Raw genomic sequence first — 15,662 nt, 5'->3', positions numbered from 1 at the left:
ACTTAGAAAAACGATTCCAGTTTTAAGAGATATTCGAACTATTGTTTTCAGGTCCCCAAGATCAACAGTGACCTTACCAGTGTTTGGTTCTTCCCCTTCCCTCCTTCTCTGCATGGGGAGCTTCAAGGAAGAACTAAGTAAGGAGTGTATAAAAGGCCAGCCAGACCTCTGATAGTAATCCACGATGGGCTTATGGTGTTCCCAGGAACCATGTGCACATTTGTAGAACTTGGCCCATTAATTGAATTATGTAACTCTTCTCAGCTTCTCCCTAAACATTGTATAAAGCTTCTGGAACTTTTCATAGCCAATAATAAGAACATATTGGCAATTTAAGATGTTTACTTCTGATTCTGCTTCTCAAAGCTTCGAGGATAGATCTTTGAAGTCGGACATCCAGGGTTTTCTTTATATGAAACAGTTGCAGTTTGCACAAACTGCAAGTTGTGTCAAGGTATCAAATATGAGAAGCATAATGTACATATATGTGTTATCTGATCTTGAGACATTTCAGATAAATGGGATTCTTTCAGATCTGTTCAGCTGACCTCAGCTCTTGAACGTTTCCAACACAGAGACAGCATTTTTCTGGAATGTCTCCAACAAGAGAATTGGAAAAATGGTGAGATGAATGTGGCCATAAGGAAACAGGTTCTTATTCTCAGGAAAGTAGAACAAGCTTTCTCAAAGACCATCTTAATTAGAGATTGCCCGGAGTAACAAGCAGAATTAAAAACGTTGTTTCTTCCATCTTTGTGGAGTTGCAGAAAACCTTTCCTATGCAAACTGAGCATATATTCCTATACAAACTGAGCAAATCTTGCTCTTTAAGTTCTAAATTGTCTCAGTAAGACAATTGCATTTTTTCCTTAACATTAATAGCACATTCACATTTTTCTCCTTAATCGTGCCTTCATCTTTTATTCTCATTCCTAAGTGGCAGAATTTTTATATGAAGAAATCTGAATTGCCACATAATCTAAAATAATGGAAGTCCTCCCTCTGACCCATTCTAACTCCGTCAAAATTCTGATTCCTATCAGAACTAAATCGCTTTGTTTAATTAATGAAAGATTTATATTTTAAGCTTTGTAAGTATTCTTTACATGCCTAGGTCTTCTTCTGTATAGGTCTTTTCAATGTTATTTCATGATTTATTAGCTAGAACTCAAAAAGCCAAATGCCTTTCCGAATAGCACACATTCAAGTGATGGAAAATGTCTGTTGTGTATCCTAAAGCATCACCTGTACTGCAGTGTTCACCTACCAGAACTTGAAGAGGATCCTTCTGCCTGTTGTACAGTGGTGCTGCACAGCACAGTGTTGGCCATGCTGTGAAGGATGGACTGCTTGTACTATTTTGTCTATATACAAGATAATTTTGTTTGTTCGAATTTTTAAAAAATTGTTAACAGGTATTTATTTTAATGTGTATTAAAAAAAAACAGCAACTGGAGAAAGGGAATTATCACTATATGGCAAAACTTCATAAAAACTTATGTAAGCGTCTCCCCTCTCCACACTTTTCCCCAAATATTCTCTGGTTATCACCTTCTGTATTTCTCCTTTCTTTCACAATCTTCTAAACACTACCAACAGCTAGGTCTTCCTCTTTCTGGAACCTTCTTCACAAGTGGTCTCTCCTGCTGCCTGGCTCCAGTCTTGCCCTGACTTTGCCTAAGTGGTGCAATTTGTCTCTAGCGCAACCTCCCAGCTTGCTTTGCATCCTCATGGCCTCAGTCAGCTCACCAAAAAAAGGGCCTTTGCAGGTTCTCTTATAGATAAATTAATTTTCCTTACCACAAATAATTAAAATATCTCTTTGCTGAACAATAAACAAACCTTCATCCTTTATTCTCTATAATAAGTGGCAGAATTTTTCTATATGAATTATCTATATTGTGTTATTAAATTTAGAAACCATTGGAAGTACTTTTATTTAAATCAAGTTTTTTATAAACAGCTACAGCAGAAAGGCAAACAATTTTAATGACTATTTCAGCTTCCAGGAGTTAATTCAACCTTTCATAGGACATAAAACAAAGAACTTAGTTCAGGGTGGAAAAGAAAAAACACCCCAGGGACCCTTGTACATCTGAAACGTTTGACACTATGTACAGTTTAAGAATTGCTAGTGTCTTATTAATTAGCTGTTGTCAGGATGTCCAACAGTCATGAAAAACATGTTTCACAGAGGGTTATATTTCCAAATAGACAAAGACAGGCTTTCTAGTTCAGTTTAATGTCCTTATCTCTATAATATTGAATTTCAAGAAACACAACTAGGATAATCTTTAATTCATGATAAAGTGAGGACATAGTCAAGTTTAATGTTTCTTAAAACCTTTGCTCCAGGCTGGTTAGTCAACAGATAACTGCTTGCTTTGGTATCCCTCAGTCCCACTCAAAAACATTGCCTCCAAAAGACGTAAAATGTATAGCTTTAAAAACTGAAATGCACAAAACAATACAATTTATGGAAATAGTTTGTTTCTGTTTTCACTCATCTCTCAGAAGGAGTGAAAAATCCACCTGCAATAACACACACACACACACGGGAGTGCCTACATGTGTGCACAGTCAATATTCAGTGTCTTGGATACTTTTCTGTAGTAGGATACAAATTGCATTATCAATATTTTTATGCTCCCATTTATTAATCACTTACTATTATCATTCCCATTTTACAGATGAGACAACTGGCAACTCACCCCAGACAACATAAGTAGTAAGAGACAAAGCCAGTATTAAAACCTAAGCATATTTACTCTTTGCCCTTATATTGTGTTGATTTCTGTATCGAAGAGGGAATCTCAGGGTTAATGAAGTTAGGAGATAGGCTGAGAAGACAAGTAGTGCTATGGAAAGGAAAAGGTGAAGGAAAGAGGAAAATTGGGGTGAATAATGAAGTTGGGTGCTTCCCAGACAGTGGATTTTGTGCACTTTGGTCTCTAGTAGCCACAGAATTGAATTTTGGTATAACCACTTACAAACTGAGTGGTCATGAGTAATTTATCAGATTTTTATGGATCTCTGTTTCCATTTTTAATCATGAAGATGTATCAGTTACAATAAATGATGAAGATTAAGTGGGCCTATATATGTAAAAATACATAGTAGTTCAAATCTTTGTTTTTCTTAATCTTTACTTTTAAATTCATATTATTGTTTTATTTACAGTGTATTTGTCCAGTTACCTTCTATTTATGGCAAGTGATATTTGTTTTCCATTTATGACTGATATAAAAGCTTTATGTAAAGTGCTTATTTTTAAAAGTGCATTATTTAAAGAAATATATTAAACTAAGATATTTTAGATGATATTACAAATTTGACAAAATTGTGAAGGTGGCCCAAGAAGGATGGCATTCTATGTTACTTGGCTAGTCTGAATGGTGGACAGACTCTAAGGTCTGTAATGCCTGCTTCCTTTTTACAGCTTTGAATAATTCCTTCCCCCTGAGTTCAGATGGGACCTGTAGCTTATATTTAATCAATAGAAATGGCCTTTGCCATCATACAATATATGACAAATGTGATAGGATGACACTCCTGTGATTAGCTTATGATATATAAGATAGCATCTCAACAGACTGGCGTTAGAGTCACTCTCCTTGCTGGCATTGAAGAAGTGAGCTGCCCTGTTGTGAGACAGTCTATGAAGAGGCCCACATAGCAAAGAAAGGTAGGGTGGCCTCTAGGAGCTGGGAGTCACTCACAGCTGACATCCAGCAACAAGCAGAGATCTTAGTCCTACAACCACAAGGAGATGAATTCTGCCAATAACTGGGAATCCTGGAATAGGTCTTTCTTCAGTTGAGCCACTGATGGGACTATAGCCCCAGGCAAGACCTATATCATAGCCTGGGTGAGACCCTAAAGCAGGGAACCCAGCTCAGTGTGCCTGACTTCCACCCTCTAGAAACTGTGAGATAATTAATAAGTGTAGTTGTAAGCCTTCAAGGCTATAGTAATTTATTATGCAGCAATAGATAATTAGTACAGTGATTAAAAGTCCAGGGTCAGACATTCTGAGTGCTCATTTGGTTCTACCATTACAAGCTGTGTGCACTTGGAAAAGTTAACTTATTTGCAAAATGAGGCTAATAATGGGATTTATCTCATGGGTTATTTTAATTAAATGAAATCATTTACATTGAGTGCTTATCTCTGTGCCTTTTCCATGGTAAGCATTTAGTAAAATACATTATTGTCATTATTACAGTTATCATAATAGCTAAATACATTGTGTTAACACTTTTCTTTAGAATTGTTTTTAAGGTAAACTTTAAGAAAGTTTTTCATACAGTTTACAAATCCTTTTAATGTAACCATTAGTAATAGCAACATTGGTGGGTCATATATTTTTACCATGTATGCATTAATGAGATTTATAATTTAATGCTCTTGGAAGAACTCAGAATACATTTGGTAGCAAGTTTAGCATGATCAGGGTTCAGACATTTATTGGCTTGGAGAGGATTTGGTTTTGGATTTATCTGGGTATGAAGTCATAGATCAATTCAGAGCTAAAAGACAAAAACAAACAAACAAACAAAACAAAACAAAAAAACTGTATTTGATTGGCTATCCCAGTGAAAACTATAAAAAGATCTCACCATTTAAAGAACTAGTCTCATGCAGATGGCTCTCTGCCCTTGTAGGCTTCCTGCCCAAATTACCCTAATTTAATCCCCATTTATATACTTCAGCCACATCCAGCTTGTCACTGTAGACTAGCTCTCTCAGCATCCAGAACTCCAAGGATGCAAGAAGAACAAGAGTGTCCTCCTTTCCTTCAAAGTTGAAACCATGATAATGAGTGTCTCAAAAAAAAACGAAGGTCAGGACTATGTGCACTGCCCAGATTTCTATCCTCTAGTGATTTCTGGTCTGAAAAAAAAAAGGAAAGAAATTCAAACTTTTCTCCACCTAATAATCTCCACTTTACTCCTCTGTATCTTCTTATATGTCATACACATGTGTTACCGAGGGTCTCAAGTTGAGGTGAAGAGAAAGGAGAATTTAGGATAGTCATAACCAAAGAACGAAGAAAGCAGATTTTCTTCTGAACTTCAGAGCCCTGGAGATTCCTTGAGTGTCTTTCAGGAGCTACCAACGTCAGCCCACAAATGCAGTGGCTTTTCTGTTAACTTGTGTCTTAGGGTGGATTTTCTAAGCACAATTAGAACTTCAGGTGAGAATTCTTCCTCAAGTTGTTGATGGGTGGGGCAATCTCAGGGGAAAGGGGAGTGAGAGGAGCAGAAGAGAATAGCTGAGCCAAGAGTGTGGCCTCAGCTGGAGACTAACTTCAGCCTGATACAGGAGAGCTTGGTAATCAGCAGGTGCAGCACAGAGCTGGTCCACCTTTCAGACAGAGGCCCCCATGTCAGTCAGTCATTGGCTGAGGTCTGTGGAGGTGGTGGGAGGTAGGCACTGCCTGCTTGGCTGAAGGTCATTCTGGGCACTGTCAGCATACATTACTACTGATACCGAGTTAGTAGCAGAGATGCTGCCAAATATGTGGTATTCAGACCGCCCTTTGTGGGATGCCAGCAATCATGAAATTCATGGGGTTCCTTGAACCAAGTGAAGAGAGAACAAGTACACGTTGGCATTTATTCTGTTTTAATTTGCCAAGTTGTTCTTCTAATTTTAGGATGCTGTGTCTAAAAGGTAAAGATTCCGTGTTGCTAGATTCCTTACTTTGAAGGAAGACATACATGTGGCCAAGAAGCATATTAAAAGCTCAATATTGTCAATCATTAGAGAAATGCAAACTAAAACCACAGTGAGATATCATTTCACACCAGTCATGATGGCAATGATTAATACTAAAATGTCAAAAAATAACAGACATTGGCGAAGTTGTGGAGAAAAGGGAATGTTTAGACACTGTTGGTGGGAGTGTAAATTAATTTAACCATTGTGGAAGGCAGTGTGGAGATTCTTCAAAGAACTAAAAGCAGAACTACCATTTCAACCCAGCAATCCCGTTGCTGCATAGATACCCAAAGGAATGTAAATCATTCTACCGTATAGACACATGCACATGTATGTTCATTGCAGCACTATTCATGATAGCAAAGACATGTAATCCACCTAGATGCTCATCAATGGTAAATTGGATAAGGAAAATATAGGACTTATACATCATAGAATACTATGCATCTATAAAAAAGAACAAGATCATGTTCTTTGTAGAGATGTGGATGGAGCTAGAGGCAATTATCCTTAGCAAACTAATGCAGGAACAGAAAAACAAATATTGAATGTTTTTACTTAAAAATGGAAGCCGAACAATGAGAACAGATAGACACATGTCTCTTCTTTTTTGAGAAAGAGACTTTGTCTTGCTGGTTTTTACATTCCAAAGACTTATTTCAGTGCTTACTTAGCCTGTGGAATCCTGAGTTTGCTGACCAGATTGTGAATAGCTGATTTTCACAGCTGAGTCTGGGTAACAACAGTCAATTCGTCTCCAGCGTTTTTCAACATTGATACTATTGACATTTAGGGCTGGATAATTCTGTTGTAGAGGGCTATTCTGTGTTTTTTTTACAGGCTATTTGGCAGCATCTCTAGCCTCTCCCCACTAGATGCCAGTAGCACCTCCTTCAAGTTATGACGACCAAATATACTTCCAAGCACTGTCACATGTCCTGGTGTGGTGGGAGGGAGGAATCAGCCCTAGTTGAGAATCCCCGAGTTTGACCCTTGATCCAACATTATATGGTTTGTTGTAGTGTTAAGGGGATAGTTAGAGGAATTAAAGGCAGCTCTTCCATTCTTTTATCCATGTTGGGCCAACTGATTTAAGCACTCTTAACATCAGACTCTTGAATCAGAAGAGACCTATGTATTTGAGGGGAAGAATAGAGCATATGAAGACTGGCCTCTCAAGCCAGACAGCTGGGATTTAGATCCACTTACTACTTCACCACTTACTAAATGAATAATTGGGTAAAACCTTTTAATCTCTCTGTGCCTTCGTTTCTTTGTTAAACAGCAGATAATTCCAATCTCAAGGGTTACTATGAGGATAAAATGAGTTAATAAATTACAACATGCTTAGGAAAGAGTCTGGACATATTTAGGGTTTTAATACATGGCTGATGTTGGTATTGATGGTTTTGATAAAGAAGGGAGTGGCTTCAGCCACTGGTCATCCTGTTCCTGAAGCTCAAGCATTCAACCCTGTCACCTCTTGGCCTGAGTTCTTGTGTGTCTAGGGAAAGCTGGAGGGACCCGATAGATGGCAAGAGAAACAATGATAAGTCCCACCTCACCTCATCACCAGGACTCAGTCCACCTACCACTGCTCCATATCAGTCTATAGAATCAGGGCTGTATTCTTACTGGTTCATGTTGTTAGAACAGTTTTATCAAATTGGTGATGGTTTCAGAAAAGATGCTCTCTCCTTCTTTCTCTCCCTCCCTTAGTCTTACTCTAATTTCTGAAACCAGTTTAAATATCTAAGGGCTTTGTCATCACTTCAACTACGTTTGCTTATTTGGGTAAAGAAAGTTTAATCAAAACATTTCTGTTGCCAGGTCAAGATGACCAGTACAAAGTTATCTTGACTTACTCAAAGGATTATTCCAAATTAACACATATTTCATATGACTCATGCATATTACTTCAGTCGTAACAGACCAATTTTAAGGGAAAAATCACCCATTATACAAGGCACAGCTGAAAAACTAAAGTCATATTATGAACTATTGTTATCCCACAAAAAGAAACTTACTTAATCTAAAAGATTTTCTCAGCAGTCTAAATTTAACTTCTCTGATATAAAGCACATTTTGCATTGTCATCATTATATGCCAAATGTGGGCATTGTGTATTTATGAAAGGAACTGAAGTCCTTTCTTTGGGATATTTTTGCTCCTGCTGTTTTTGCTACATGCTATGTTAAATTGCTGAAAATTATGCAAAGTATATATCATGAATATGACACTAATTATTCATTAATGGCATGGAGAGATTTAAAAGCTTTGAAGCAGCCTGGAGAACTATAAATCCATTTACAGTCTCTTCCTTGTAACCCTTGCAAGTGAAAAAATTTGAAAAAGATGAAGTGTAAGCTGAGTATTATTAATTAAACCTGACATACCTTAGTTGCAAAAGTGATGATGCAGCACTGCCTCCTGAGGCAAGGACCATGGTTTAGCTCACTTCCTATTGTGTCTTAGGCATATTTGAAGAACAGTCTGTAGTATCTGATGACTCCATTTCCAGATGAAGTCATTCATTTACTCATTCATCAAATGTCGAACGAATGTCTACTACTATGGAGGGAAGAGAGGCATTAAATAAATATATCAAGTGTAGTGGGTATCGAGGATAAATATACAAGAATACTGGGAAGGAGTCAGTATTTCATTTCAGGAGTTCAAGAAAAATCTCTGCGATAATGGGTGAACTAAGCACAAAGAGAAATTGGAATTTGCATTTCTAAACCCAACTCCCTAAAGCAGTGCAGTTTTCCCACTGGTGGGATTTCTTCGCCTTGTGCTTCCCCCTATGCAGGCTGGTATGGGTGTAGGGAGAATAAGAAGAGTAACTGAATCGAGGGATGTGGTAAAAGAGGGAATAACTGGATTTGGCTATGGGATAGAGGTAGACTCTGGTGTTTGCATCTAAAAGAACTCTTACAGGGCATAGAGCAGAGAAAAAAGTCAAGTACATGAGCAGTGTTGGGATTTTGGAGAGGCCTGACCTGGTTGCAAACACCTCCCTAACTTGCCTTTTGCCATTAATCAGTTGAACTTTCATTCTGGGTTCTACCTCTTCACTTTTGCCTGCCCAGAAACTCAAAGCTTTTTCTTTAAAATTCTTCGCTAGTACTTATAACTGCTTAGCCCCTCTTTCATTTGGGGTTGTGCAGGAAAGCCACTCTGTATACTCCAAGAATGAAGTGTTCCATACAGAATCTTACAACACTGCTGAAAAGGCTGGGCATGAAGGTTAGGGAATCCACCTCCCATCACTTTAGCCTGAAGCATGGCAGCAGCAGGTCTCAGGTGCTGATGAGGAAGCCACTGGGATCTCAATAATGCCTGACTCCAGCACATGATTCTCAAAACTTACCTGGAGCTGCTTCAGACCTCAAATCTGCCTGTAACTACCTGCTTGAGAAGCAGCCTCTCCTTTCCCACTGTCCATCTGAGCATCCATCATTGCAGACTTTAACCTACAACCTCATGGAGAAGGGGATTCTGGGAAACCAGAACCTGGCTCTAGTCCCAGCTTCTCAGCAATGCAGAGGAAGCCTCAGAAGGGGGTACCAAGGTGACAACAAACAGTATAGTGCAGCCACTGGCCCTCCTAAAAGGTGCCCCTTCATTGGAGGCTATGCCAGCCCCATCTCTGTAATATCCAGATGGTTTAAAAGTTGTAAGTTCTGAATTCTAATACCTGTCTTTTAGATGATGGCGGAGCAGCTATTTCTGTTGGGCATAGCTGAGTAAATTGCCCACAGAGTTCCTCCCAGAAACCCACATCTTTGTTCTGATGCTAACATTAGGCAACTGTCTTTTTTCAAAGCATAGCAGAATTCATTGCAACCTAATATTTAATTGGATAATCAGCAGCAGCCACAAGCCTGCCTAAGGAAATGTCCTTGTGTTTGTGATGCAGGGGAAGGGAAAAGAAAAAAGGAAAGACAAGCTAAAAATTCCTTCCACCATAACTGCCCACAGAGGAATTAAAGAAGGTTCCCTTTGTTGTGTCCAGCCCCTGCAGTGATAGAGTATCAATCCTCATACACACATGTACTGAGAAACTATTATGTTCCAGTCACTGTGCTAGGCACTGGATAATAAAAAAATAAATGTTCTAGTTATCTATTGTGGCCTAACAAAACAACTCCAAAACTTGTATGTTAAAATAATAGTCATTCACTTTACTCTCAAATCTGCAATTGAGCAGGACTTGGTAGGGACAACTTCCCTCTGCTCCATGGGACATCCGTTGGAGCAGCACTACCAGTGTCTGGAGGACCCCCCTTCTAAGGTGGCTGATTCACGTGGCTGGAATGTTGGTGCTGGCTGTCAGCTGAAAGCTCAGCCAGGGTTGTGGGCTATGGGCCTCTTCACAGGGTGCTTGAGCTTCCTCATGACATTATGGCTGTGTTCTAGGAGAACAAGGCAAAAGTGAACGTTTAGGCTAGAAGCGTTCGTTCTACTCTACTCCATTGGGAAAGGCAGAATGAAGGGGAAGGGACATAGATTCCATTTCTTGATAGAGAGTCATAAGGTCCTAGAAGATGTGTGGGATGAGCAATAATGTTGGGGCCATCTTCGGAAAATACAACCTGACACAATCTGCTCAGTGTATTTGAGGAGCTCACAAACTAGCAATGAAGGCAGATATGAAACAGATAGAACACAGTTTGAAAAGTTCTATGGAAGCCCTGGGGAACTTCATACTCTGCACAGAGGTCTCAGGAAGGTTAAGAGAGGTGATCTGGGACTTAAAGAATGATTAGATGTTCACCAAGCTGGAAAGTAGAAGAGCATGGCATTTCAGATGGGAAACAACATAAACAATGGCATGATAGACTTTGGATTGAGGCCTCAGGGCTCCTCTGTGCACTTCTGCTTCCCAGACAGAATGTGAATCCCATGAGGACTGCATGGATTTCTCCCTACTCCCTAACACAGTGCCTGGCTCATTATGCCATCTTGTCTTTCACATAGTATATGCTCACTTAGCAATTTCCCATGAACATAATTGACATCAGATACAATTGTTCTTCTAGACCTTAATGACAGAGCTAGCAAGATATGCCGTTTTAGTCATTGTTTTCCAAAGTGTTGCAACCAACATCTGGCCTCTTTACAACCAAATCCATCACACTGTACTTATATTTAAATAAGAATCGTCTCAATGCCAATTTCTTTCAGGCTAAGGATTTTACTAAACCAACTTTACCAGCCATTACCTGTAAACTCAGCCAAGATCATGATGGTCTTCCAAGAAGATTGTGTTATTGCTCACTAGAGTACTTTGCTTTGCAGCTCCATTCTTCATTCTCTCTTTTTTGGCACATGTTGACATTAAAAAGAGTTTTCTAGAAGACCAGGAGTAGAGCAGGCAGAAAAATGAAACTATGCTATACATGATTTTCTTTGACCTTAGCAGACCAGCAGGTAGGAAAGAAAAGTACATGTGGTGAGACCTCGTGCCCATTAGAGTTTCAGAAATGCATTATGTCACCTCTTGGAGATTCTCTTCCTCCTCAGGCTGTACGTTCCTTGGTTTGGCAAGAATATTATTTTGGATTGTACAGCAGTAAATCACTTTGGCATTCCTTTGAGGCTGCCTTGATTCAGTTTCTCAGACTCTAATGACTACTTTCTGAAACCTAGGCCTTTTTCAGTGGCCCATGAATAACACCATAGAGTTATAAGGGGATAACCTGTTCGAGGTGATCACTGTTGCTTCTGATTGCTCAAGGGGAGCTCCTGCAACTACAAGTATCTGTAGAAACGCCAGTTGAATGAAAAACTGTTAGTCTTGATTCTTTATGTCACATCATGTTTCACTTAGGAGACAAAACACAGTTAAGCCATCAGTTAAGAAAGCACTGAACTTTAGTTTGCCGTTTCCTTTTTTTCTCTTTTCCCATTTATCTGTAGCAAAGCTGTACCTTAATGCCTTTTTAAAATTAACTCTTTTTAGGGAAAGAGAGTTCGAAATAAACTCATAAACACTGGGAACTAAAACTTTCTTTGAATGACATCTTAGTTTATTTTGTGTTGCAACACAGAATACCTGAGACGGGTAATTTAAGAAGAAAAGATGATCATTTCGTTCATAGTTCTGCAGGCTGAAAAATATGGGAAGTGCAGCACCAACACTTGCTTGGCTTCTAGCGAGGGCTTTTGTGCTTCATCATATCATGGCAGAAGGTCAAAGCGGAAGTGGACACAGGTGAAGAGCCAAAACCTGGGAGGCATCCTGGCTTCAGACAACCTGCTTTTGTGAGACTAATCCATTCCCACAAGAACAGATGCAGTCTCGCCAGAATGAGACCAAGCACCAAGCTACCCACAGAGGCAGCACCCTCGTGAACCCTTGTGACCCACACACCTCCCTCAAAGCCCCACCTCTCAACACCACCATACTGGGTATCAAATTTCAACATGAGCTTTGGTGGGGACAAACAAGCCATATCCAAACCGTGGCCAATGGGTTTAAATAGTCCAAAAATATCACTGGGGAGTATGTTGACTGTGATAATAAGCCCACTATTGAATTATCCCAACCATTTTTTAAAAATTATTTTTATTTTTATTTCTTCAGACAGTCTGCTCTGTTGCCCAGGCTGGAGTGTAGTAGCACGATCTCAGCTCCCTGCAAACTCCACCTCCCAGGTTCAAACTATTCTCATGCCTCAGCTTCCTGAGTAGCTGGGATTACAGGCACCCACACACAACTTAGTGTCTTATTTCTTCAAAGCCAGCAGGAGAATCTCTCTCACCTCTAGATTACCTTTTAAAGACTCATCTAATGCATTTAGGCCAATCCAGACTGGACTGGAAGGAGCCCAGCTATGAAGCTGTTGCAGGATTCAAGAAGACAGATGATGATTGCTTAAAGGAGGGTGGTGGCAGTAGAGATGGAGAGAAGTGGACAGATTAGAGAGAAATTTAAAAGGTAGATCAATAAGAATTGGTGATTTGTTGGAAATGACATAAGGAAAAATAAGTTAAAGATGGCTCCTGGACTTGAGCCATTGTAAGGATGTTTGTGCCATTTCCTGGTGTGGGGACACTGAGAAGAAGAGTGGTTTCACCACCGAGGCGGATCCATCATAGACATTGATGTGTCTGATGTGCCAGTGAGACCCAAGGTACTAGGTACTACATAGACCATTGGCTACACTGATCTGGAGCTCAGAAGAGAGGTGTGGGCCAAAGATAGGAATCTTAGAGACATCAGCTAATAGGTGACATCTAATGCCATTAGGAGGGATGAGATCATCCAGGGAGGACAGGTAGAATGGGACTAGATCCTGGATGAAGTCCTTAGGGACCTCCATTTAAAGGTTTACTAAGGGGGAAGGAGTGGCAATTTCACACACCCATTTCCTGTCACTGTTACTAATGTCACCTTCAGGGAATGAATATTGTAATTATTTAGGAATATATAGTACCCCGAGAGGCTTCTCTCCACCAGGGCTCGCTCGCTTGTGCGCTCTCTCTCTCTCTCTCTCTCTCTCTCTCTCTGTGTGTGTGTGTGTGTGTGTGTGTGTCGGGGGGGCAGGGGATGGGTGTAGGTGTGTGTGTGTTGCAGAGAGGAAATTGCCTCCAAATCAGCTGAAGAGCATTTGTAGACTACATTCACAAATTCCAATGTGTCCCTAAGGGAAAAGAAAAACAGATGCAAAAAAAATTCTTTTTAGAGACACATGCCCTCATTTTTTAGAGAAAACTGGAGCTCATAAAAGTACAAATCATTTGCCCAGTGCTACACAGCTGGTTAGATGATAGCCCCACTGAGAGGAGTTGAAATTACCTGGCAATTTGAGCCCTTTAACCCTCTAGGAATGTACATTTCTCCATCAGTTTCACAGACTATATTCAAGACACATCAAGGAATTCTAGCATCAGCTATTGGAGGGTTACCAAAATGTCCACCAAGCATTTAGTACCTGTGGATGGAAGAAAGACATTCTTACTTATTGAACCAGTACCATACAACCATGACAGCTTCAGAATGATGCAGCAAGGCAGGTATTATTTTCCCCATTTTACAAATGAAGAAACTCAGGCTTATGAATTGAGTAATGTGCCCAGAGATGGCAGAACCAGGCTTGAAATTTGCTCTTACTGCTGGCCTTACATTAATTTCAGGATGTTAGAGCGAATTTATGCATTGTACTTTGGACTGTAATATATGATTAAGCATTTCTTCAAAAAATAAAATGACAATGGAATTGAGTTTATGAGCAAATATATTTGTTTGAGCCTCTCAGCTTTCTTCTTGTGAAACAGCAGTTCTGAAGCCAGACTGCATTGGTGAGAACCAGGCTCCATTCCTTACTGGCGTAAACTTAGCCAAGGTACCAGACTTCTTTGTGATTTAGCTCCCAGTTGCAATAAACTAGAATAATAATAATATCTGTTTCATAGGGTTGCTATGAAGAGTGAATGATTTAATGTATGCAAAAGCTCTGAAACACTACCTAACATGTAGTAGCACTACGTAGCTTCTCCCATCTCTACCATTACTATTCATTTGCATTCACTGATTTTTTTTAATCCAAGAGGCTTATCTGAGTTTCCAATTAGAAAGTAATATCTCCTCCTAGCCCCAGAATTTTAGAGTTTTGCTTTGTCCTCATAACAGTATAGTTATGAGAAAGTGATGCCCAGGTTGTTACCTAAGGGGAAGCAGAGCAGATGCAAGTGACTTCCCTGATTTGATCCTTCACGCTCAGTAAATTGAAACGTCAAGCATATTTATGCCTCAGGGCCTTTGCCTTTTACTCTTGTCACTGTCTGAAATGCTCTCTCCCTGTATAATAGAACAGCCTTCCTCAGCACTTTCTTCAGGTCTCTGCTCAAATGTCACCTTATTAAAAGATTTGTCCACACCACTATCTAAAATAGCATCTCCTTCCCACCATTACTTTCTATTTTCTTACTCTCTTTATTCTTCTTCAAAGCACACTACCAGAAGTATTACATATCTATTTATTGAGGGTCTGTCTCCCAGTAGAACTTGAGTTCCTCAAGAGCGGGGATTTGGTCTGTTTTCTTCACAGCTGCATTCCCAGCCCCTAGAACAGGCCCCTGGTACATCATAGGCTGTCAATAAAGATTTGCAGAATAGATGAATGGATGTGTGAGTGAATGCTAAGTTGCAGTTCACACAGTGGGATTCATGGTCATCTGCAAAGACCACCATCATTTATGGGTGCATTGTCACCTGCACAACTTTGGGACAGACTGAAAGGTTCCAGCCCCTCACTGCAGGTAAGAGTCCTACCATCTGTCCAGTTCCCCAGGCAAAATAACCCGTGCATCATTCTAGGCACTGGATTTTTTTTCACTCTCCTTATTTGTTCAGTCCCAAGTTCTTTCAAATCTACCGCCACTAGATCTCAAGTGCGTCTAGCTCTCCTTTCTTCTGGTTCTAGCCACCATCTTGTCTCACCTGGCTACTAGAATAACTTTCTTATCAAAGTTCACACTCCTATGCTTCCTCTGGAGCATTCTCCATAAAACATACAGCATACACTTTTGGAAATAAGTGATCCCTGCCTGTAATTAATTAGTGGCTTCCTAAGGGCCTTGGAAAATAAATCCAGACTTCTTACCACATTGTACCTGGCCTGGCATGGTCTGTTCCCATGCCAGGAATGGGAACCCCATCTTAGGTAACCCTCTTTTCTAACCCCATCTTAGGTAGCTCTCTCCACCTCACACGTTACAATGTCCAATCACCCAGCCTTTCAGTTCCTGGAACAGCCTCTGGGCCTTTGTTCTTGCTGTTTCCTCTGCTTGGAATGCTTCTCACTTGTCTCCTCCCATGCCTAACACCATCTCCTCTTTCAGATTTGGGGTTAAATGTCACATAATCACAGATCAACCAGCAAATCTTAAGCAGGTGCCTCCATTTCTTCTCTCCTGCAGAACTATAT

At 40.0% G+C, this 15,662-nt stretch overlaps 1 protein-coding gene across 5 annotated transcripts in view; it reads left to right on the top strand.

The window, feature by feature from the left end:
* The window catches only part of ANO4 (anoctamin 4), a 390,977-nt gene that overhangs the window by 226,446 nt on the left and 148,869 nt on the right, over nt 1-15,662 (top strand). The window lies entirely within an intron of this gene.

The sequence above is a fragment of the Saimiri boliviensis genome, chromosome 7, assembly GCF_048565385.1.
Source record: "Saimiri boliviensis isolate mSaiBol1 chromosome 7, mSaiBol1.pri, whole genome shotgun sequence".
Classification (NCBI taxonomy): Eukaryota; Metazoa; Chordata; class Mammalia; order Primates; family Cebidae; genus Saimiri; species Saimiri boliviensis.
Note: the sequence above shows the minus strand (reverse complement) of the source record. Positions and strands in the feature narration are given on the sequence as shown.